A 25065-nucleotide genomic window follows, 5' to 3' on the forward strand; every position below is an offset into this window, starting at 1 on the left:
ATAAAAAGTATTATAAAGAAATAGTTACCAGATTGCCAAAAAGCTCAAACTGTTTTTATGTTCAAAATTGTTACTAAGTACCAAAGAAGTAAAAAAATAATACTTATGGAAATAGAGTAAATGCCTTTTAAATCATCAGTCAATGATGTCTGGTGTCCATCCTTGAGACCTACTTATTTTATAACTTGTACAGAAGATTATTTAAGGAACTGTCTAAACATTCTACAGTCTATTATAATCAAAATTTCATCTAGCATTTAATTTTAATTTTCAGTTTATTACAGTTCAGTTTTTGTAGTAGAGTTCATTTTGACGGCACAGTATAAAATAAGCAAGGTTGTCCGCTGTTCACAAAACCCTACTTAATTTTAAAATCTATTACAAATAAACTATTAACTAAATTTTGTAACCTATTATTCCAATATTTGATTATAATTTTAAACTATTATTCAGCCAAAGATTTGAATGGCAGAAAGGCTCCTGGAATAGACAGAATAACTGTGCAGTGCAGGTGAGGAAGCGATTGATAGATTATATAAACTAACCCAACGGGTTGGTCTAGTGGTTAACGCGTCTTCCCAAATCAGCTGATTTGGAAGTCAAGAGTTACAGCGTTCAAGTTCTAGTAAAGCCAGTTATTTTTACACGGATTTGAATACTAGATCGTGTATACCGGCGGTGTTCTTTGGTGGTTGGGTTTCAATTAACCACACATCTCAGGAATGGTCAAACTGAGACTGTACAAGACTTCACTTCATTCACACTCATATACATATCATCCTCTGAAGAATTATCTAAACGGTAGTTACCGGAGGCTAAACAGGAAAAAGAAAGACTGGCTTGGTTTTCTTTACGGTTGTTTGAATAACTTTATTACTTATATTAAGAGCATTCATGAAAAATAATTTACTCACTCTAATATATTTATCTTCAACTATGAAGGAATATGCATAATTTAACGATCTAGCACTTTCGCTTCTGGCATATCTATATTTTGGCTCAATTATTGTCATTTGTTTTGATATGTGTAATCCCTTTGACGAATAACATCACCTAACCTTAAATAGGACTGTAATAACTCCTGCCTATGTAAATGTGAAATATTATCACTGCAAGATAACCTACATTTAGTATCGCAAGGTGGGTGTAATGTTCTTTCTGAAATCTCTTTACACTGACGGCGAGTCAGTGTGGCGAGAGCCGCATTGTCGGACTGTGTGGGAGTTCCTAGATGAGGTTGTGTAGTTCAACCCTTGTTTTTTGATTTTTTTATAAACAAGTATAACTTGGTTTTTTGGTTATGAATACTACTTTTATACTGAAATTTTCTAAGTCGAAAGACAAGATTCGACAAGCGAATCATTTAACGTAAACAAGGACTTAGGAAATTTTTCTAAGTGCTACGAAGTGAATTTAGTAGGGGGAATTCCTTTTCCTTCATAACTTCTGCAATAGTTACCCTATCCAAAAATTTCCTTGATATAAATCCCGATCACAAAAAATCCCAAACTTTTGACACCCCTCCCCAAATCCACCAAATTGTTTGGGTCACTAGGGCGTGTGGGTATTCGCTGGAGTCGGAATGATCTTCTTAGTCCAGTACTACACCATGAGAAGGCGTGGGTCACTTCCTTTGTAAGGGGCATCCTCCGAAAGTGGTGGCACGACGAAATCGTCTATAGTCAAGAAAATGGACATCAAAGAGAAAAAGAGAGCCCGTCAGGGCTCCTCTAAAGAAGAGGATGGGTCGCCGTACTCATTTGGCAGTCTGGTTCACCAGCTTGGACAAGCGATTGATACCCTGAAACAGCACACGAGGTCAGGTTTGACTAGATATACGAGGTGCGACAATAAAGTAATGAGACTGATTTTTCTTTGCAAGATGTGGCAACCCTGCAGCTTGCGTAGGCACACCATCTTTGACCTTGGTCTATAAGATACTTCTAGTCCAAGCGGCGCATTGATGCAAATGCTCAGTCGTGAGTTGTGCTGTAATAAGTGAACACGTGTTTGTGTCTCTCGTCACAGAAATGAAACCGCAAAATATTGCGCGACGGTATATCATTTCTTTTTGAGTTAAATCGGGTGAAAACACGACGACAACTTACGGTAAGCTTCAGAAGGTTTTTGGAGAGGAGGTTATGTCAAGTGCTCAAGTTTTTCGGTGGCATAAAATTTTTAGTGAAGGCAGAACGAATGTTGAAGATGAAAACCGCAGTGGACGACCATCAACCTCACGGACAGATGTCAAGTTGACCAGGGTGCGTGAAATCGTACGATCTGATTGAAGATTATCCGTGAAAATGATTGCAGAAGAACTCAACATCGATCGTGAAACGGTTCGTCTAATATTAACTGAAGATCTTGGTATGAGAAAGATTTGTGCAAAAATGGTCCCCAAAAATCTCACACAACAACAGCGAGAAACACGGAAAAATGTGGCAGCCGATCTGTTAGAGCAAACGGAAATCAATCCAGATTTGTTGAGCCGTGTTATTATTGGTGATGAAGGTTGGTTTTTTCAATACGATCCAGAGACAAAACGCCAAAGTTCGCGATGGTGCTCAAAGGGATCACCCAGACCAAAAAAAGCTTGCATGTCAAAATCAAAAGTAAAACGCATGCTTATGTGCTTCTTCGACTCCAAGGGAATTGTTGATAAAGAGCGGGTGCCTTCTGGACAAACAGTTAACCGATATTTCTACAAAGAAATTCTAGAAAGACTACTTGAACGAGTTCTTCGTGTCCGTGCCAACATTGCTGATAATCGGATTCTGCATCACGATAATGCGCCATCCCATACTGCTCTGTCAGTACGGCAATTTTTAACCTCAAAACAAATTTCAGTACTACCACAGCCACCTTATTCACCAGATATCACTCCGTGCGACTTTTTTCTATTTCCAAGAGTCAAAATGGCGGTCAAGGGACACCATTTTCAAACAACACAAGATGTCCAAAAAGCTGTGACGAGGGTCTTGGAGGATATTACGGAAGAGATTTCCAGAAATGTTACCATCAATGGCAGAACCGTTGGAATAAGTGTGTGCAATCAGAGGGGAACTACTTTGAAGGAGGCAACACTAAACATGACTAAAACGGTAAGCAACATTTTTTTCACATCAGTCTCGTTACTTTATTGTCGCACCTCGTATAGCGGTCCACGAGCAGGAGCTGAGGAGAATACATGAGGGCTTAACTGATCTGTCTGATGTGCCCTTTCCCGTAGAGGTTAACACGCAGTCCACCCAGACTGGATCCTGCTTCTGACACGAATCAGGCAGAAATCTTAAATCTTGATTTGTCTGATGATGAACTAATCGAGTTACTCCCGCGCAGGTGGTCTGCGTGGGCAATGAACAAGGCGAAAGTCGTTATTCTTCCGACAGACGGGGATACATGTCAATTTGTTGACATCAGTAAATAGAAGAGAGCGGCCACAGAGAAGATCCAAGCAGGCATGATCGCATTAGACTCCTCTACAATGATGGAGGGTCTCCAAATGGAGGCTACTAAGAAAAATAAATTTACTATTTTCTTCGATTCTGAAAAAGGGGAAAAGCTTGCGGCCAGATGCATTGTAAGTGCATTAAGAAAGGTACTAGTCAGAGTACGCAAAGTGACCTATATTCTACCGACTGGTGAATACGGCAATATTTTGAGAAAAATACTTATTTATTTGCATAGAACCAACGAGGAACCTGCAACATTGGTAGTACCCAGGAAATCAAACTCAAGCCGTGGTCGTTCCAGATCCGCCTCGGCACGTCGCTCGACGCTTCCGGTTGAGGGGAGCAAGATAGTAGTCATCAAGGGACAGGGAAAGTCCTACGCGGATCTGCTCCGTTCCATGAAAGGTAAAATAAACAAGGAAGAAGCTGGAGAAGTACTTTCTCTAAGAAAAGAAAGGAACAACGAATTGGAGGTCAGGATCGAGGGTGCCAGGAAAAAGCGGGGCAATTCACCACGGTGCTTAAGGTGGACGTAAGATCTAGAGGGGATAGACGCTCGGTAGTACACATCAAAGACTGAGGAAGACTTACAAGAAGCAATACATCAATCATTGGTAAAAATGAATCGTTTAGAATTTCATCTATTAGACACGCTTATGGCGACACAAGAAATGCCACGATTATTACCAGTTATAAGGCAGCGGTCCGACTTGTGGCCAAAAGAATCAAAGTCGGATGGGTCCACTGTCGGGCCTATATCTGCACAGAGACCCAGAAATGTCGTAGATGTTGGTCGACTGGCCACAGAGAAATTGACTGTTTGGGGCCTGACAGGTCAGCGTTGTGTTTTAATTGCGGCGCAAAGGGAGATATAATAAGTGATTGCAGGGAGCAAATGAAATGTCTGGATTGCTGTAGTTCTGATCACCGCAATGGAGGCGTAGGGTGCGACAAGAGAACGGATGGCTAAACTACTGCTGTCAAATGCCGATCGAAGTTTCCTTTCGCATGATTTCTAGTGGAGGAAATAGCCAGAAACGAAAGAGTGGACATTGTGGTGACCGCTGAGCCAAATTATGATAAACCCATGATCATAATGCTTGATGTTAGAAACGCATTTGGTACGGTCCCCTGGACAGCCATCATTGAGGCGCTTCAAGCCATGCAAATAAGTAAATACTTAGTAAATCAGATAGATCAATATCTGCAAAATAGGTTCATAGAGGTCAAAACCCTAGAAAGGAAAGCGATATTTCAGGTATTCGGAGGGGTGCCGCAGGGATCTGTCCTTGGCCCAACCTTATGGAATGTTTTCTATGATAAAATCTTCAGGCTGAACTACCCCGAAGGGGTATCGATAGTAGGATACGCGGATGATATCGCAATATTAGTAGAAGACAGAGATATTAATGAACCGGAGAACAAGGCAAACCAAGCGCTTAGAACAATAGATGAATGGATGGAGGATAACAAATTAGAAATTGCTCCTAATAAATCCTGTTGCCTGGTCCTCTCGGGTAGAAGACCATTAAGAAGTGTGAATCTAAATATCAGAGGACAGAGAATCGATGAAGTAAAAGAAACAAAATACTTGGGGGTACTTCTGGACAAAAGTTTAAGGTTCAGCAAGCATATCGATATGATTTGCGGGAGAGTTACTCCTGCTGTAAAGGGATTAAGAGGATTATTTCAAAACCACGGCACACCTAAAATGGTTATTCGAAGATTGATAACCGCGGCTATCACTTCGGCGGTACTGTATGCGGCTCCCATATGGGGGGGGGGGGGCAATGAACATACAGCGAAATAAAAAGTTGAGAAGTGTCCATAGACTGGCATTGCTGCGTGTAGCTGCTAGTTACTGTACGGTGTCGTATTACGCGCTGTGCGTACTGACCGGGGTCATACCCATAGACCTTCAGATAAAAGCCAGAACCCTCAGACACAGCGGTATGTCGAAAGAAGAGATGGAAGGGATTATAGAACAAGAAGAGCGGGCAGGGTCCAGAGTGGGAGAATGGACCAGACGCCTAATCCCTAATATTAAAACCTGGAATAACAATAGACTCGGAGATGTCAATTTTTACATGACACAATTACTGTCGGGGCACGGCTCTTTCGGTCAGTATCTGTATAGGATCGGGAAGAGAGCCACCCCGCAGTGCATCTATTGTCCAGAGAACGACGATGCCGAACATACGTTGTTCATATGTCCAAGATGGGCCGTTAACAGAGGTCAAATAGTAATTAATGGTCTTACACCAGAAAATCTCATAAACCGGTCGGGGTACAACAATGAGAACCGGGAATGGTTCCGCAGGTTCGCCGGGGAGGTCCTGCGGGCCAAAGAGGATGAAGACAGAAGAACGGGAGTATAAACAGTAGGGTAGGGCGGACAGTCACTCCATGGAGGGCCTGTACGCCTTGGTGTGCGGGTACCTGAGAAGGGGGTGAACTCCAGGGGAGTTTGAGTATGGGTTAAAATAAAAGACCAAGTCCCGGTCGGCGGGGTCGTCCCTGCGGGAGCCTAGGCTCTTTGTGGGGTCGGCGCTGTCGATTAGAGGCCAAAGGCGTAAAGACAGAGTCCCGTTTCCCTGCTGAGGCGTTGGGGGACGGCATAGCCGGACCTTGGCTCTAAAGCGGGGGATTAGAGGCAGGCAATGTAAAACAAAAGATCAGAGACCGGGGAGGCCAACCTGCCGTGCCGGACGTATAGCCGGCGGGTGGGGGACGCCTCCTTTGAGAATAAAAGGACACTCTCCCCGACTGAGTATACTTAATTGGATATCCGGTCGGGGTGAGTAGGGGAGAAAAAAAACAAAAAAAAACAGCCAAATTATAGGACAGCGGCCCGTCACGACTAGCTTGCCGACGCATCTGGCGATGTGACCATTCATAACGTCAGTAGCAAACTAGGATACCAGCTTCTCTATAGAGGAGATGGAAATTTGGCTGTGCTTTTGCCTGATATGGTCTTGGTATCTGGTTACATAAGCCCGAATATTACTCTAGATACATATGAGCAATACATCTTCGAACTCACCAGAGTATTAGCGGGCAACAAAAAGATTCGTCCTAATGTGAGATTTCAATTCGGGGAGTAACCGTACAAATAGAAGAGGAGAAATATTTGGAAATATGATGATGGCTGTAGGTTGGGTATGCCTTAACGATAACTCCTACACATTTGAGGCAAGAGGACATAGATCTGTGCTTGATCTCACTTTGATTGAGAGTCGTTGGGACCCGTCACTCTTCCAATGGAGAGTCCTCAGGGAGTACCGCCAGCGATCACTTTGTAACACTGATGACAATGAAGGAAGCCTTACCGCCTATTGCTTGTCCTCGTGGGTATCCGCGTTTCACCAGTGGACAAATAAATAAAATTGTAGACAGAGCTGCCAAAAAACTGTCTGACTGTAGGGTAGTCACACCGTCAGTTCTACAAGATATTATAATTGGTGAAATGGCAAGAATACCGTTGTCCAATACACGTCGCCCAGTCTACTGGTGGAACGCTGGGATTTCCGAGCAGAGGAGGAAGCATCAACTTTGTCGTAGAAAGAAGCACAGGACATTAAGGAACGGCGGCCCGGCGCATGAAATGGCATCAGTGGCATTTGCTGAAGTAAGGAGTACCCTCAATTATTTAATTAAGCAGGCGAAAAGAGACAAGTGGATAGAACTATGCACAGAACGCGATAACGATCCGTGGGACAGGCATATAAGCTGGTCACAGGAAAACTGGGGCGACGGTTGCCTACCCTAACTCTATGGAGAATGCTAGGGCACAATTAATTTGTCTTATTTCCGGTTGATGACCTTGTTATAGCTGATTTGATTGATTGTAATGGAAGAAGATTCACTCAGACCGAAGTTGCCACAGCTATTCGAAAATTAAAAGACAAGAAAAGCCCTGGTCCGGATAACATACCAGCTGCAATCCTTAAAGGACTCGTGAATAGAGTTCCCTGGGAAATTACAGATATCGTGAACTATGGAGTACAAAATAAGTTGTTTTCTGACATATGGAAGGAATCCAAGGTAGTTTTATTACCAAAAAGGGAGTCGCACACAGAATATTACATACAGGCCGCTTAGCCTTATAAATAATATCGGAAAAGTGGCAGAAAGATTAATAACAAATTCAATTATGGAAGAGCTCGAAGGTAATGATGGATTACACAGGAATCAGTACGGTTTTAGAAAGGGCGGATCTACTTTATAGGCTTTGGACAGGATATATAAATGAGCCCTCTCCACGCGTAGCGGAACATTGAGAACGCGAAGAATACCGCTATTAATTACGCTCGATATCTAAAACGCCTTTGGTACTGTCAAATGGGATACTATAAGGAATGCCCTGGCTAGAAGAGGCATTAGTAATTGGTTACAGAGAAATGTTGGCGATTATCTGAATGGTGCACTGTTAACACCTTGGAGGGAAGCTTGAAACATCAAATTTTTGGTGGTGTACGCAGGGGTCTGTCCTGGGCCCATTGCTGTGGTTAATAGCCTTTGACGATGTTTTGAGGCTGAATTTTACCAGATGGAGTTGAAATCATATGCTGACGACTTGGTTATATTAATTGCAGCAAAAACTGAGATCGAAATTGAGACTAGTGGCGATAGAGTCCTGGAGTTGATTCACGCCTGGTTGGGCGAACAAGGCCTGTAGACAAATGTGAATACATTTCTTTAACAGGCAAAAGGCACATCAGAAACTTAGACTTGAAAGTGGGCAATCATCCTATACGTCGAGTTACACAAACGAAGTACCTTGGAGTTATCCTTGATAAATCTCGTGAGCTTCAGTCCGCATATAGCTGACAGATGTGGTGCGGAAGAAAAGTCTTTAAAGGCTTTATCTGGCAAGACTGCTCCTAGAGCTTCCAGAAGAATAGGTCATAGTTTCTGCTTGCACATCTATATTATTGTATGCAGCGCCGATATGGTATTAGGCTATACTTATTGCTAGAAATGACAGGCGACTTGAGGGAATTCATAGACGTGGCTTGATCGGAGTAACAAGTGGATACCGTACCATATCGTACGAAGCGGCATCTGTTCTTGCCTCTGATCCACCCATTGAACAGGGCGCTAGAAAGATGGTTGCGTTCCCAAGGTATGGAGAAATTGCAAGCAAAGGGACCAGATAATGGCAGGAAAGATGGGACCAATATCAGGGCGCCCTGTGGACCAAATGCCTTTTTCCAAGTTTAAGACAATGGGTGAATCGGAATTCAGAGAAATCGGATACTATATCACACTTGTTCTCGGGCCACGGAAATTTCCAGGCGTATTTCTTCCGATTTGGCTTGAGAAATAGCCACAAATGTATGTATTGTGAATTACGAGGATACGCCTGAACACATCATCTTCAGATGTATTAACTGGTATGATGTGAGATTACGAGCTGGAATATCGGACGTGGACTTGCCCAATTCCTCCTATCTTTTGATGAAAATTGGAGGAAATTTGAAAAATTCACCTACACTATCATGAAGATAGAAGATGAGGATACTAGCAATTTGTCACTTCAACAGAATAGGACATCGGAATTATGGGGAATAATAAAGTTAAGACCGAGACCCTGAAGGTCAATTAAGGGGCAAATTCAATTGTTTCTTATTGTTTTTGAGCTGGGAAATTGAAAAAAATTGCTCCCAGAACTGTATCTCTTTTAGTTTGTAAGATATCCCATGTAAAACGCCAAAAATAGCGTGAATATATTATTATTATTATTATTATTATGCTTTTACGGCCAACATGGGACCACTTAAGTCAATTTTAGTTGGATCTTTTCTGAGAAAAGCGTGTTATTTTACTCTTCCGAGCTGCCCAGTATTTCTTCATCCGTTCAGATCTTGCTTTCTTTTCTTCATCCGTAAACACCCTCTTCGTTGTATTTTGTCGTTTGTCTGTCTTTTGTTTAAATCTAATGCTTTTATCTTTTAGCTTTGTAATTTTTCCCGTTTTATTCTGTAGGTCGGTCAGGGAAATTCCCAATTCTTTCATATCTTCTCTAATTTCTTTGATCCATCCTACTGCTAGCTTTTGGAACCAGAGCTTTTCAATGATATTTTTTGACAGTCTTGTTTCCTTGTGTCCTTATGAGATGACCAAAGAAAGAGATTCTTTTTTTCCGCATAGTATCAGTAACAGTCTCTATTTCTCGATACACCACCTCATTTGGCACAATCCATCATTGGCCTTCTTTTTGGTGTTTTTTATTGATACACGTTCTGACAATTCTCCTCTCTATTTTCAGAATTTTTTCGATTCGGTTTTTCTGAGTGATTTTGAAAAGGGTCTCGCTTCCGTAGGTGACTTCTGGCTGTACTACAGTTTTATAATGTTTAAGTTTTGTTTTAGCAGAAAGGCATTTTTTGTTATATGTTGACCGAGTTAATTTTTGGGATTTAATCATTTTATTTGTCCTGTTTTGCCATGTCACTTTTTCATTTAAATTATAAGTTATTATTTCCCCTAGATATTTAAATTGTTTTACTATTTTAATTTTCTGATCGTTTACCGTAATGTGCTCTATTAACATAGGATCTATGGCCATTAGTTCAGTTTTTTCGAAAGAGATATAAAGCCCTATCTTTTGTGCTAGGTTTTGAAGGCTCATGATTTGTGTTTTGGCTTCTTGAATATTGTTTGCTAAAAGAGCGAGGTCATCTGCAAATCCTAGGCAATTTAGTGTGATGGAGTTTTTCTTAGTACCCATTCTTATATTTTTGGGATTTATTTCATACCATTTTCTCATGACAAATTCGAGGGCGCAGTTAAAAAGGAGTGGTGAGAGGCCGTCTCCTTGCCTCAATCCAGTTTTTATGTAGAAGGGTTAAGACAGTTCAGCTCTGAATTTCACTCTGGACTGGGTATTGGTTAAAGTTAATTTTATCATGTTTACGAGTTTAGGGTGAAGGCCCAGGTTTCTCAGAATATTCAGCATGGATGGTCGGTGTATACAATCATAGGCCCTTTTAAAGTCGACAAAGGTGATTATTAGTTGTTTTTTCCGTCTTTTATATAAGTCCATCATAAATTTATGGATATTATTTGCTCCGGGCAACCTCTTCATGGCCTAAATCCCCCTTGGTATTCCCCAGCGTGAATATATATATATACACGTATTGGGTGATTCAGAACGATAGGGCAATACTTTGACAACTCATTCTAAAGGCTAAAAATAAGAAAAAAGTTCATATAAATATAGGTCCGAAAAAAAACGTTTCGTTAGCGAGTTATACAGGGTGAAAGATTTCGCCCGAGTTTTAGTTCCTCCGGGTAAAATAAGGCTTTTTGAAATTCTGGGAAGGTCAATTAAGGGACAAATTCAATTGTTTCTTATTGTTTTTGAGCTGGGAAATTGAAAAAATAGGTCCCAGAACTGTATCTCTTTTAGTTTCTAAGATATCCCGTGTAAAACGCCAAAAATATGGATTTATATTTATATGAATTTTCTTATTTTTAGTCTCTAGAATGAGTTGTCAAAGTATTGCCCTATCGTTCTGAATCACTCTGTACATATATATATATATATATATATATTCACGCTATTTTTGGCGTTTTACATGGGATATCTTAGAAATTAAGAGAGATACCATTCTGGGACCTATTTTTTTTCAATTTCCCAGCTCATAAACCATAAGAAACAATTGTATTTGCCCTTTAATTGACTTTTCCAGAATTTCAAAAAGGCATAATTTACCCGGAGAAATTGAAAGAGGATACCCGGAGGTAGTAGAATAGGATACTAGTAATTTGTCACTTCAACGGGATGGGACATCAGAATTATGGAGAATAATAAAGTTAAGACCGAGACCCGGCCTTGTAGTTGAGGTCCGTAATGGCATAGCCGGGGCTGCGAGGTTTGAGGCAGGCATAAAAAAGACAGAACCGGTCCCTGGGGTGGGGCTGGGGACAGCTTTGCTAGACCTGGATTCGTACCTGGGGATTTGAGGCAGGCAAATAATTAAAGTAACAAAAGATTCGACCGGGGGGCCGACCTTCTTTATTTTTCCTGTTTAGCCTCCGGTAACTACCGTTTAAATAATACTTCAGAGGATGAATGAGAATGATATGTATGACTGTGAATGAAGTGTAGTCTTGTACATTCTCAGTTCGACCGTTCCTGAGATGTGTGGTTAATTGAAACCCAACCGCCAAAGAACACCGGTATCCGCTATCTAGTATTCAAATCCGTGTAAAAATAGCCAGCTTTACTAGGACTTGAACGCTGGAACTCTCGCCTTCCAAATCCAGCTGATTTGGGAAGACGCGTTCACCAGTAGACCAACCCGGTGGGTTTGGCTTCTGTACCCTTCTGTGCCGCAAAAACGGCCCTTCTCAGGGCAAGCGCTTCAGAAACTGCAAACAGCTCTTGTCAGGGTTACAATAAGGTTTTAAGGTGCTTTTTGCTGTTGAAGCCATCCATTCAGTGACAGTATGTTACGTACGTCTATGCTGAAACTAGTCAAAATGGATATTTCCGTTGAAATCTGAAAACGGAAATTTTTTGTGATTACAAAACAAAAGTAATGAAATGTAGTAGAAAAAACAAAGATGGACCACTGAATGTGAAAATAAGAGGAGAAAAGATTATGGAGGTAGAAGAATTTTGTTATTTGGGAAGTAGAATTACTAAAGATGGACGAAGCAGGAGCGATATAAAATGCCGAATAGCACAAGCGAAACGAGCCTTCAGTAAGAAATATAATTTGTTTACATCAAAAATTAATTTAAATGTCAGGAAAAGATTTTTGAAAGTGTATGTTTGGAGTGTCGCTTTATATGGAAGTGAAACTTGGACGATCAGAGAAAAATTATTCAAATTAATTTACACGAATAAATTTGACTACTCATTTATCAATTAGATAGAATCAAATTTTCACAAAACTTTGTTAAAAGAGAAGCAAAACGTTTTTTATAAGTTGCAATACATAGATATGTAAAGCTTCAATACAAATTTAAGTTAATACAACATAATGAAGATCCTGTTGCTTTCAAATTAAGTATAAAATTGGAATTAATTCTACATTTAATATAATATAAAACAGAAACTTTGGTTATTCATAAATAAAAGTTCCTTCAATTCAGCCCTATAAGATTACAAAACTTATGTAAAGAATGAATGTGAATTTAGTTTGTTAATTGAAATCCTAAAAAGATACAGGTCAACTGGAATAGTCGCTTTAATATTGGAAGGACAGGTAGAAGTAAAAAATTGTGTAGGCAGGCCACGTTTGGAATATGTCAAATAAATTGTTAGGGATGTAGGATGTAGAGGGTATACTGAAATGAAACGACTAGCACTGGATAGGGAATCTTGGAGAGCTGCATCAAACCAGTCAAATGACTGAAGAAAAAAAAATAATAATACTTCCATTATTTGCTCCAACGAAATAAAAACTACGGAAGAAAATCTTATATTTATTTTCACTTTTACAAAATTTTCACAAAATTTACATTTGAGAACAGGTGACTTAAATGTCTGAACTTTCTTTCTTTTTCTTGTTTACCCTTTGGTAATTAATTTTCAGATAATATTTCAGAGGATGATACGTATGAGTGTAAATGGAGTGTATGTAATCTTTTACAGTCTCAGTTCGACCATTCCTGAGATGTGTGGTTAATTAAAACCCAACCACTAAAGAACATACCGGTATAGACGATCTAGTATTCAAATCCATGTAAAAATATCTGGCTTTACTAGGACTTGAACGCTGTAACTCTCGACTTCCAAATCAGCTTATTTGGGAAGACGCGTTAACCACTAGACCAACGCGGTGGTATCGGGGGGGGGGGCGCCCTGCCGTGCGGGAATTATAACCGGTGGACGGGTAGGCCCTCTTAGAGTATAAGGACACTCTCCCAGACCGAGTATACGTAAATGGATAACCGGTCTGGGGGAGAAGGGAAAAAAGTTATTTTTATAAAATAAATAAATATAAATAAGCATTTATATTCTGTTTTGAATCTGTTTCGGCCCATTTACCACCGAAATCTGATTGACTACTTTGTTTTTTAAATAAAGCTGTAGCTGCGGTGGCGTTAATACGTATGTAACGTAAATTATTACGAGGATGAATGAAATATAAAGGGTAATTTTTTTAAAAATAAATTTATTGATCAAATAAATAGATATGGATTAGAATTGTCCAAATAGGGCAAAATTTTTGTTGAAAAACGTGCACCTCCTGATTTAAAAGTACTCTCAAAAACAAAATTTTTGACGCGTTGCTGAACCCTTTCCGTTCGAAAAACGTCATCCCCCACTCCACTTGAATTTTAAAGGGGATTTAACATGGGTTTTAGGTTATTTTCATGTCGTGACGATATAGCGCTTGCATGTTTCATCACAAAACTTCAAAAATAACGTATATAAGGGTTTTTGGGGTCGGAGACCACGAATTTGGTCAGAAACTTATTTTGACACATGAAAACTGTCAAAATTGCGGTCAATCAATTGACAACCAGCGTTTTTATGAAGGAAAATCAATGTTTGACATTACAGACAACGTTAATAAGTGTTTTTTGGTGTCGGAGAACACGAATTTGAAGTCAGAAACTTATTTTGACACATCAAAACTGTCAAAATTGCTGATTTGGGAAGACGCGTTAACCACTAGATCAACCCGGTGGGTTTGAACGATTAGAACTGTCGACTTCCAAATCACCAGCTGATTTGGGGAGGATGTATTTACCACTGCACCAACCCGGTGGATTAAATATCTGAACTTTTGTTTATTGTAGATGTTAATTTTTTTTTTTTTTTCAAATTTATGCATTGTTGTTTGTTAACCTGTTTTCTTTCTTTTTTTTCTGTTAAAAAGGTATTAGTGAGAATGTGGTACGTGGTATTTGTAAAACATTGCAACTAACGTTGCCACGTTATTCGGATGGACCTTCAAGATCGTACGTGAAAAGTACTATCGTTGCCCTTATCCTTGCGTATCCTGATTGGACGATGAAACATCTGACTGCCGTCATTGCCGATTCTGCACATCATAATTTACCACTGGTTTCGACGTATGTTAAGTTTTCCTTTTTACTTTATCGTTTATTCTTTTAGTTAATTAGCGGTGTGGTTTTTTTTTTCTTAAGTTATCAGTTGATCTTTGTTCTAAAAAGAATACGATATTTTTAAAAGTAATTCGGTTGAAAACTTTGGTAACTTGTAATTAATATACTTGAAGATTTGTATGTACTGTCAAGAGCGACTTCCTTTTTTTATTTTATCGATCTTTAAACGTCAAAATGTTTGTTATTTAATTAGAGTAAGTTTCAAAATTTTCTTTTGTTTTATAAAAATGGCTCTGGCAATTTTTTTCAGCTTTAATTAATTATTATAACATTCTCCTAAAATATTCATACATAATTAGTTACTACCCCGGGAAAAAATTCATTGAGGTGTTCACCCTGTTTGTAAAAGATGTGCCTTTGAAATTTTTACGATGTTTTTTATACAGGATTATCATAAAAGAATGGTGCGGTTTTGAACACGGTTTAAATTAAAACAGAATTACTTACAGTTTATGTTTTTTTATTTTTCAAATTTGTCGTCTCAAACATTTTTTTACATAATTAATAAATTTCATTATGTGCGCCCTTAGTCGCTCGACAAATGTCCAAACGATACTCAACTTCTCTCCAAACATTAGTTAACATTTCTTCGTTAACGGTTGACATCGCTTCATTAATCCTGTTTTTTAAGCGGTTTAGGTAGCGAATTTTTTGTGTATAAACAGTGATTTTGATGTACCCCCACAAGCAAAAATCGCAAGGTGTCAGGTCTGTACTCCTTGGAGGCCAAAGTATGGGTCCTTGCCGGCCTATCCATCGATCTCCAAAATTTTTCGTTCAAAGCGTCCGTGACCGATGCATTCATTGAAGTGCAGGGGGAGCACCATCTTGTTAGAAATAAAGTCGATGAATGTTTTCGAGTTCATCCGGCTGAGGAAAGCAATAATCGGTTAACATGTCAAGATACACGACTCCATTAATTGGTTTTTTCAGCAAAGAAGAAAGGCCCTATTACATGATTTTTCATCGTACCACTCCAAACATTAACTTTAGGCGAATCGCGTTGTTTCTCGATAATTGCGTGTGGGTTTTCAGAGCCCTGTATTCGTGAATTGTGTCTGTTAACGCATCCATTCGCATGTAATGTAAAAATTATATCGTCTAAAAATGATTCGTTTTCACTTATTCTCTCCGACATTTCAACGGCGAAATTGTAACGTTTTACACCATCATCGGGGGTTTCAATTCCTGCTGTTTTTATAAGCGTGTTTTTATATCTGGATTTTATAAGCGTGTAATTTCAGTTTTTTACGTAAAACTTTGTGAACTGTTGATTTTGGAATACCTAATTCGACGCTTTGACAGGGGATGGACTTCCCAGGACCGTATATCCACTTAATATTATCTATAAAGTTTAATATAATTACTCCTTTGTACTTTAATTCTTTTTTCTTTAACGGGAGGTTACGAGAGCACTTTCATAATCGCAGTGACCCTAGCGTCCTGGTAGAAAATAGTTTTTTTTTATTCCGCGTCTGTACGTTAATAAAAAAGGAACATTCCTTTTTTAATTCCGTTATCGATTTTAGTCGGTGGAAGGAATATGAAACCTGTTTTTTTTTTTCAGTAGTGATCTGAAGATGGCGAAACGAAAATGCTCTTTGATTGCCAAATCTGTCCAAAAACAAGCTAGAAGGGCGAAAAAACGAATTCGCTAATAAGAGGGTTCACCCGAGATTATGAGAGCACTTTCATGATCGCAGTGCCGTCCATGGCGTACTGGTGGAAAATAGTTTTTTTTTTTTTATTCCGCGTGTGTACGGCGTGGTGTTCCATCGTGATGTATGCGTTCCATCGGCGTGGTGATTGACTGTTATTCGTATGCGTAAATACGAAGCAAGACTACGAAAGAGAGAGGACTGTAGGTGTCACAGTGCCGACCTGACATGTTGGTGAAACATAGTTTTGGGTAGATATAATTAAAAAAGCTATCTATTGTAACGGGTACCATCATTCGAATTCTTCACCAATCACTTTCAAATTGTTCTAGCGAGGTAGAGAGCACTGTCGGTGTCACAGTGCCGATCCTAACATGCTGATGTATGATAGTTTTAGGTAGATTTTATTTTTAAAAAACTACCTATTGAAAATGGATACAAATTTTGTATCACTTTCAAAATGTTCTAGCGAGGTAGAGAGAACTGTCGGTGTCACAGTGCCCATCCTACCATGCTGGTGGAAGTTAATTTTAGGTAGATTTCATAAGTAAGCTACCGTTTGTAAATGGGTACCATGATTCTATTTCCCGAAAATTTCAACTTGTCTACGCGTTTCACATTTCCAAGACACCAAAACCATCATCAGTTCAAATGTTTATTTATTTATTTATATATATATATATATATAATTGCTGATCATCTAATTAGTTCAACCGTATTGTCCGGTACACTTGGTCTGCCGGTTGATTTCTGTTTCTTAACCGATCCGGTTTCTTCGAATCGTTTGAACCGACGCGTTATGTTATTTTTGTGTGGCGGATCTCTTCCGAATTCACGTCGAAACGCACGTTGAACTAAAATTACGGATTTTAATTCGGCCATCGATAAAACACACTTTGCTTTCTTTTTTTTTCAATCTTGTTAAACACCACCAACATCCCCGGCCTCTGCCGTTAGGCAATGCCCAGGAATGTTGGAGTGTCGTGGCAGTCGACTGCCCCCCTGTCTTGCCTTTTTTTTGGCGTCCCATCGGGGTCCTCTCAGTTTCATCAAGATGCAGTAGCCCTCCCTTTTGAACGACCACTACATCCGTCCACTGAGAGGCTACCCTTCCCGTCCCTACACTTGGTTGCCGGCTACGCCTTGCGCGAAGCCGGCAAACCGCCGCATCCCCCCCTCTCACACCTGAGGGTCCCAAATGCATCATCGGAGCACCCCAACTGACGACCTTCATTCTTGTATATGAAGTAGCCAAAGCGTCCTCTGCATCCAGGCTGCCTCCCTGGCCCTGCACGGCGATCACGATTCGCTCCCTGTATTTTTTTTCACACCCATCCACAGGACACAACATCACTCACACCACCACTTAGCCGCCATCAGGAAAACGCAGTTAAGCCTAGTAACACACACCATACAATAAAATAAAATTCGGTAAACACAGTAACTTCCCGCTGCTGCGGCAGCTGCTCTCGTCGTAGTCAGCCACCACTATCACGTTGGCTGCGATTGCACTCCTCAACCAGCAGCAAAACACAAAACAACTCGATAAAATGAAATAAAATAAGATAACTGGCATTTTTCCCACCACCACCCCATTCGGTCGCCCTAGAGCGTAGACCAAATGTTCCGTGTCAAAAACGGATACTGTGCCTCTAGAAATCGGTTTAGCGACTTAGATCCTAAATGTTCCTAATGAGCTATCTAACGTGCGTGAGCGAATTAAGCAAGGTGCCGTACAGCACCCGCTGCTTAAGTGTCACAATCGCTCACTTGTCAACCATAAAACTAAATCGGGGAGGCGCACCCCTTGTTACTATTAAAACTATCGTAGTTCTTATATATAAAAGGCAGCAATTTAGGCTGCCACACCTCGGTCGCTGTATGTCAGCTAGTACCTGTCCACCATTTAACAGCGCTTGGAGCTGATTTGGCCGATGGCCAGCCGCATACTCAGAGATGGTTTCCAGCAGCAAAGCTGTAGGAGTCCATATTATATTTAATAAACCCTTAAAATTACCGATGACGGTTGAACATAGCAACCTCATCGAGGAGGAACTCCCACACGGTCCGACAATGCGGCTCTCGCCACACTGACTCGCCGTTTGTGAGCGGCCAAGTTTCCCCCTGACCTCTAAGTTCCAGGGTGGCTCGGTCTCTGCCCCCCCCCCCCAAGAGCAGGGCAGTCAAACATCATATGCACATTCGACTGGACCTCCCCGCAGTCACACAACTCATCAGCCACCAGGCGAAACCGAAACAGATATCGGTTCAAATTTACACGGTCGGTGAGCACCTGGGCACCCGACGCCCTTAAAAACGAACTCGAGGCATACCGTCCCCCCAGATCCTGTATAAAACTATACAAGGATCTTCTCTTAGTCGTGGTGTGCCATTCAAGCTGCCATGCCAACATCGCGAGGCTCCGTAGCCTCTTCCGCAGACGGGAGATGGGCAACCGGACGAAATTTTGTTCCGGTGCATTGTGATCACCGTTCCGCTCCGGTTTTGGCGCGGCTCGAAACCGCATCCCAAATGCCTCGGCCTCCCGGCCTCTTCGCAAGTTCCACATGAGTGCCCGAACTTTCACAACTAAATCGATCGGGATAGCCTTTCCCAATACGGTAGTAGCCTCGTAGGAGGTTGTTTTAAATACACCGGTGCATACTATCATGGCTCTGCGGTTGGCACTCCTTAAATTTTGAAGCGGTGCTCTATTTCTTTCCAACCTATGCGCTCAAACTGGCGCCGCGTATGCGATCGTACTTTCGAAGACGCCTCGGTACACCAAGTACACTTGACGGCCCGACAGCCCGTAATCCTTCCGAGCAATCCTTCTAAGTTTGTGCATCACAGAGACAGCGTCCGCCACAACTTGCTTAATATGGTTACTAAAAAGCAATTTGGGGGTTTCGACTGCATGATAATTTGTCTGCGCCCTTCAGAAGCATAAACTTCGTCTTGGACACAGAAATTCTTAAATTTTGCATGTCCATCCAGCCTTCGGCGGTTGACAAAGCCGCCTGCGCTTTTCTTTCTAGCTGCGGTCGTGAATTTCCACGAACTAAAAGGAGACAGTCCTAAAAGGATGCAGTAGCCCTCCCTTCTGGACAACCACTACATCCCTCCACTGAGAGACTACCCTTCCCGTCTCTATACTAGGTTGCCGGCAAACCGCCGCGTCCCCCCTCTCACACCTGAGGGTCCCAAATGCATTATCGGAGCACCCCAACCGACCTTCATTCTTGCATATGAAGGAGCCAAAGCGTCCTCTGCAATACAATAAAATGAAATAAAATAAGATAAAGTAAAACACAATCAGAACAATATTGAAGAACCTTCCCTTCAGTTGCAGCCCATAACGTTGGGGTCTGAACTCATTCCTCCTTCCGCAATCCGCGGGCACGTTCGCTGTGAGTGCCTTCGTAGCCGTCGGCAAGAACGGAAACAATCAATAAAATAAAATAATACCACAATCATACAATACAAGGAAAATACCTAATAAATGAAACCCACACTTCATGTTGTCTCTTTGGCGGTGTCACTTCTAGCCTTGGCCCTCCTGCACACAGTCGAAGCGATCGTGCGAGCCGGCCGTAGAGTACCGACCACAGTGACAATGGAGACAATTAATTCACAATACAATACGACACAAAAATAAAATATATAATAGAAGAAACACACAGTATACTCGCTAGGGACATTGCTGCTTACCAGCGCCTAGAAATCTTCTCCCCACTCTCTTCCATGTACCTCCTTCTTCTTCAGGATGCTAGCCACCGTGCTCTGTACCGCCTCCCATTCTCTCTTCCCTTTCAGCATGTGAGCTACAGTTGTTTCTGGAGTGAGGCCATTTGTGGCCCACCTTTCGCACTCGTAAAAGGTGTGCTCCGGCGTGTCATCCTGGCCACAGTAGAAGCACCTCGGTGCCCGTCTTCTCTTGAACCGATGTAGGTAGACCCCGAACTCCCCGTGTCCAGACAGAAACTGCGTGAGGAAGTACCTACCCGTGCCATCTCCTGCCGGTTGACCATCAGCTGCCTCTGTGATTACGCCTTCGGCGTTCCTTCGTATGTGGAGACCAGCTGCGTGGCCCGCAGCTCGATGGGAGGCACCCCTGCAATGACTACCACTGCGCATCCTGATACGGTGCGATACGCCGATGTTGTTATGCGTATCGCCGCTCTTGTGGTAAGGGAGGCTAGCATCCGTACGTTCTTCTTTCTCAAAAGTGCGTCCATCCAGGCCGGGACCGCGTACAGCAAGACGGAGGAATTCGCTGAAAGGATCAGCCGTCGCTTGCTCGCCCGTGGTCCGCTCTTGTTGCCCATTAGTTTTTGTAGAGCGTCTTGTATCTGCTCGACCCTCTTCGTGACCTCTCTGAGGTGGATGTTAAACAGCCCATTCTTGTCAATCCACACGCCCAGGTGCTTAGCGCAACTGGACGTGTGGATTTGCTTTGTCTTTATCCGAGTACATAGTAACTCGCTAAACTCACCGCAACAACAATACAAGAACTGACGTTGTGGTTACAACTGTTGATAAACAAACTTTTGGGTTGGAGGCTTTCAGGGATACCGATATAGCATCTAGAAATTTCCCTACAATCTTCCTATGAATTACTGAAACCGCACCATTCTTTTATGATAACCCTGTATTATATGGCTTTTAAGTAGCTTCTTTCAATGCCTACACTCACTCATATTTACCAATATTCTTGTAATTTTTGGAAACATTCCTTAGTCCGGTCGTAAAAAAAAAAAAATTTCAGCCGCTTTGTCTTTTTGTTGATAATGTCTAATTTCAAATGGGAAAAAAAATCTGGCGCCATTTCAGTACATATGATGGATGTTCAAGAGATTTGTTGTCACGAGTGGTAATTCTTGACTCCCATCGGTTGATGATATTCTCTGGTGTGTTATAATGCAAACAAGAATAGATTTCATTTTCTTTTCTCCAAATCAAACTTCTACAGCCGACGAGTTAAAATGGGCGGTCTTAGTTTTTATGACAGGTGTTTTGTTTGCAGTTTATACAAAATGTAATAATGTCTCTTGTGATTATACTAGAAAAATGTTTATCAGCCACCTCCTAAATAATCATAAGTAATTGACAAATATAGTTAAGTATAAATAAAATTAAAAGTTGCGTTAGTCTTTCTTTATGGCTGTAATAAAGAGGTACCTTGTTTACTCTGTAACTTACTTTTTTGTCAGAGTTGCTTTCTTTGAGAGGAACGAATGATGTTCATACATCAGCCGCCAGTCCCTAGTAATTTGGCGTAGGATTTTTTTTATTCTTAAGAGTACCTGTACAATATCAGGAATATCGGGTATTTGTGACCCGTATCTGATCTATTGCACGTGTGTTACGTGCCGTAACTGTATCTTTAGATTTGAATCGCATCTCCACATCATGCAAACAGCTAAAATGGTACAGTAATTATCTAAAAATGTTATAATTTTTATTACGTTTATATTTGTAACTGAATTCTTAGTTTTATCTTCATTTCTTTTTCTTATATTTAAGGTAGATGTATGTATTTTACTGTTTAATGATTTTTTTTTTTTAATTTCAGCAAAAGTACTGCACAAAGCGGCTTGTTTGCGTTAGAATGGACAAGTTTGTTAGTAGAACAAGGTCTAAATAAATGTACTGATATAGGAAAAAATGAATTTCAGCGACTTGTAGAGACTCAGGCGATATTAATTTCTATTATTGTTGCTGCTGGGAATAGCAAGTGAGTACTTTTATCGGTTACATTGTTTGTTTTTTTTTTTAACCTTTTCAGATCATTTAGACATTGGAAATGGTTATGTACGGCGTCAGTTTTAAAACGTTGTACAGCATTTTATATAAGTCGCGGCATTTATCTCTCTCTCTCTCTCTCTCTCTCTCTCTCTCTCTCTCTCTCTCTCTCTCTCTCTCTCTCACTCTCTCACTCTCTCTCTCTCTGTCTCTCTCTCTCTCTGTCTCTCTCTCTCTCTGTCTCTCTCTCTCTCTCTCTGTCTCTCTCTCTCTCTCTCTCTCTCTGTCGCTCTGTCTCTCTCTCTCGAAGTTATTCTTCAAATTCACTATATTACGTTTCTCCTGAAAGTGCTTCAATTACTATAAACTGCCATTTCTATCGACGCCGAATCTTCTCGAACTGCAGATTACATTTTCGTCGATGCAGAATCTCCAAACTCGTTGCTAAACTCGTACACTACGGCGGACTACGCCCAGGAATTTACTGTATGTATTCGTTTTACCTTCATTCACGAGTTCGTCTCTTACTAATATTTGTTTGCTACAGGCAAGTTCAATTTTCATTATTCATTACGTTAAAGTTATTTTATCATTAAAATTTGTGGAACATTCAGTTCATCGTACCTTATGCCTTTCGATTTCAAGTTTAGTTTAAAAAAAAACCATTTATTCACTTTAGTGCAGTCACGATAGGTGATTTACCTATTTTACGTATTTTAATTATTACGATTTGTTATTGTAATTAACTGTATAATTTTAATCTTGTAACTTGTTAATCGTCGAGATTAATCTTTTTCTACTCGTGAACTGTATTCGTAATACTTCTCGTAAATTAACCTAAAGCAAATTACTCCTGATGTGCAGTTATATTTTAGGACTTTGTAATTTTATATTTTCAAGAATGCTTATTTATCAAAATGAACTCTATTTGTATTATTACTTACTTTAATGTGATTATATTGTAATTAACTCTTTTTTATACTGAAGTTATTGTAATTTATTTTTCTAAGTTAATGACATCTGTTCATTGCTAATTTTTCAATATTACAGCATATGTCAGTAATGTAATAGTTTTCCAGTCATACTATCTTGATTGATGTTTTGTTTTTCTAAGTATATAGTTGAAAATAAGGTGTTTTATGTTCTCTTGTTTTCAGGCTTTTTGTTACATTGTGTATTTAAATAATGTATATTCGTGTATTTTTTTCATTTAACATCGTTGTTCATATGTTGATTCAGCTGATATTTTAAGTATCATTAAGTCATGTTAATTTCATAATTTCTTTTTATGTTTTAAGGTTATGATTTAACATAAGTTCCGTTGTCTTCTTTCTCATTAAAGTCCAATTTCTTTTGGCAAATACGAGCTGTGTTTTTTGTTAGATTTACCCGACAGTTACTTTGTTCAAGTAGTCAGTCGTATATAAGGGAGAGTTTTATAATTTGTATGCGTAATTTTTGAGAGTTTATTACATCACCGTGCAGTTTGTTCACAACAGGATTGCTGTTTTCATCCGGGCCCAGATGGAGTTCCGGCAGCGGTCATTAAAGGCCTGGCTAGAACAGTACCGTGGGAGATGACGGACATTTTGAGTTATGGGCTGCAACACCGCATTTTCCGTGAATGCTGGAAGGAGGCCAGAACGGTTTTTCTTCCCAAACCGAATACAAACCCAGGCGTTTGCGAGTACCGTCCTATCAGCCTCATAAATAATACGGGTAAGGCTGCTGAGAGACTTCTTGCTACCAGGATCCAAGAGGAGCTGGACCTAAACGGAAGCCTACATTTGGAGCAATATGGATTCCGTAAGGGCCGTTCGACACTGGATGCGATAAACAGGGTGGTTAGCTGGGCGGCGGAGGTACTTAGCGGTACTTGGCGGACCAGAAGGATCCCATTGATGGTCCAGTTAGATATCAAAAATGCGTTTGGCTCGGTACCGTGGACGGCCATTGTAGCGGCGCTCAGAGAAATGAATGTTAGTGACCGCTTGCTAAACCAGGTTGACTGCTACCTGTCTGATAGATGGACGGAGGTTCGCACTTTGGAGGGGGTGGTGAGATTTCCGGTTTTCGGTGGAGTTCTGCAGGGGTCTGTGTTAGGCCCCTTGCTGTGGAACATCTTTTACGACCGGGTGCTCCGGTTACCTTATCCGGAAGGAGTCGGCGTAGTCACTTACGCTGATGACATTGCACTATAGGTGGAAGATAAGGAAATCGGTGATGCAGAGGATAAAGCAAATCGCTCCCTCCAACTCATAGACAACAGGCTAATAAACAACAACATGGAGGTGTCCCCGGCAAAAAGCAAGTGTATCCTCTTCACGGCTTTCGGGTCGTGATCCGTGGAGAGGTTATAACTGAGGTCAACGATACAAAATACCTAGGGGTGACAATAGATAATAGTCTCAAGTTTGGTGGGCATATAGAAAATGTGTGCAAAAAAGTAGAGCTCACCATAAAAGCCATCAAGAGATTATTCGTGGAACACACAGTACCGGGGGCCTCCAAACGGAAACTGATTGCGTCGGCGGCGGTGTCTGCGGCGTTATACGGGGCGCCGGTTTGGGCTGATGCAATCAGGATACAAAGAAACAAGGACAAACTGCGAAGAATGCACAGAACGGCATTGTTGGGAGTGGCGGCAGGGTATCGTACTCTGTCATATGAAGCTATATGTGTGCTTGCGTCGGTCCCGCCGATAGAACTTCAGATCAAGAGCAGGAAAGCGAGAGCGGAAGGGTGTAGCAGAGCTGAGACCGAGGCGATGACCCGACAGCGGTGGAAGAAAGTACGGGCAGAGACTAACGCTGCAGCCTGGACCAGAAGGTTAATAAGTGATTTGGACGCACGGCTGGATCGCCGACATGGCGATGTGAACTTTTACATAACACAGATGATGTCGGGTCATGGATGTTTCGGTTACTATTTAAAAAGATTCGGCAAGAGAGACACACCAAACTGCGACTACTGCCGGGAGGTGGACGACGCAGAGCGTACGATGTTCGAATGCCGAAGATGGGCACAATACAGACAATTCATAGCAGTCGATAACCTGAACGCGAATAACATAGTAGAGTGGTCGCTAAGACGGGAGCAGAACCGGAACGTTTTTA

The sequence above is a fragment of the Lycorma delicatula genome, chromosome 10 (genome assembly GCF_047948215.1).
Source record: "Lycorma delicatula isolate Av1 chromosome 10, ASM4794821v1, whole genome shotgun sequence".
NCBI lineage: Eukaryota > Metazoa > Arthropoda > Insecta > Hemiptera > Fulgoridae > Lycorma > Lycorma delicatula.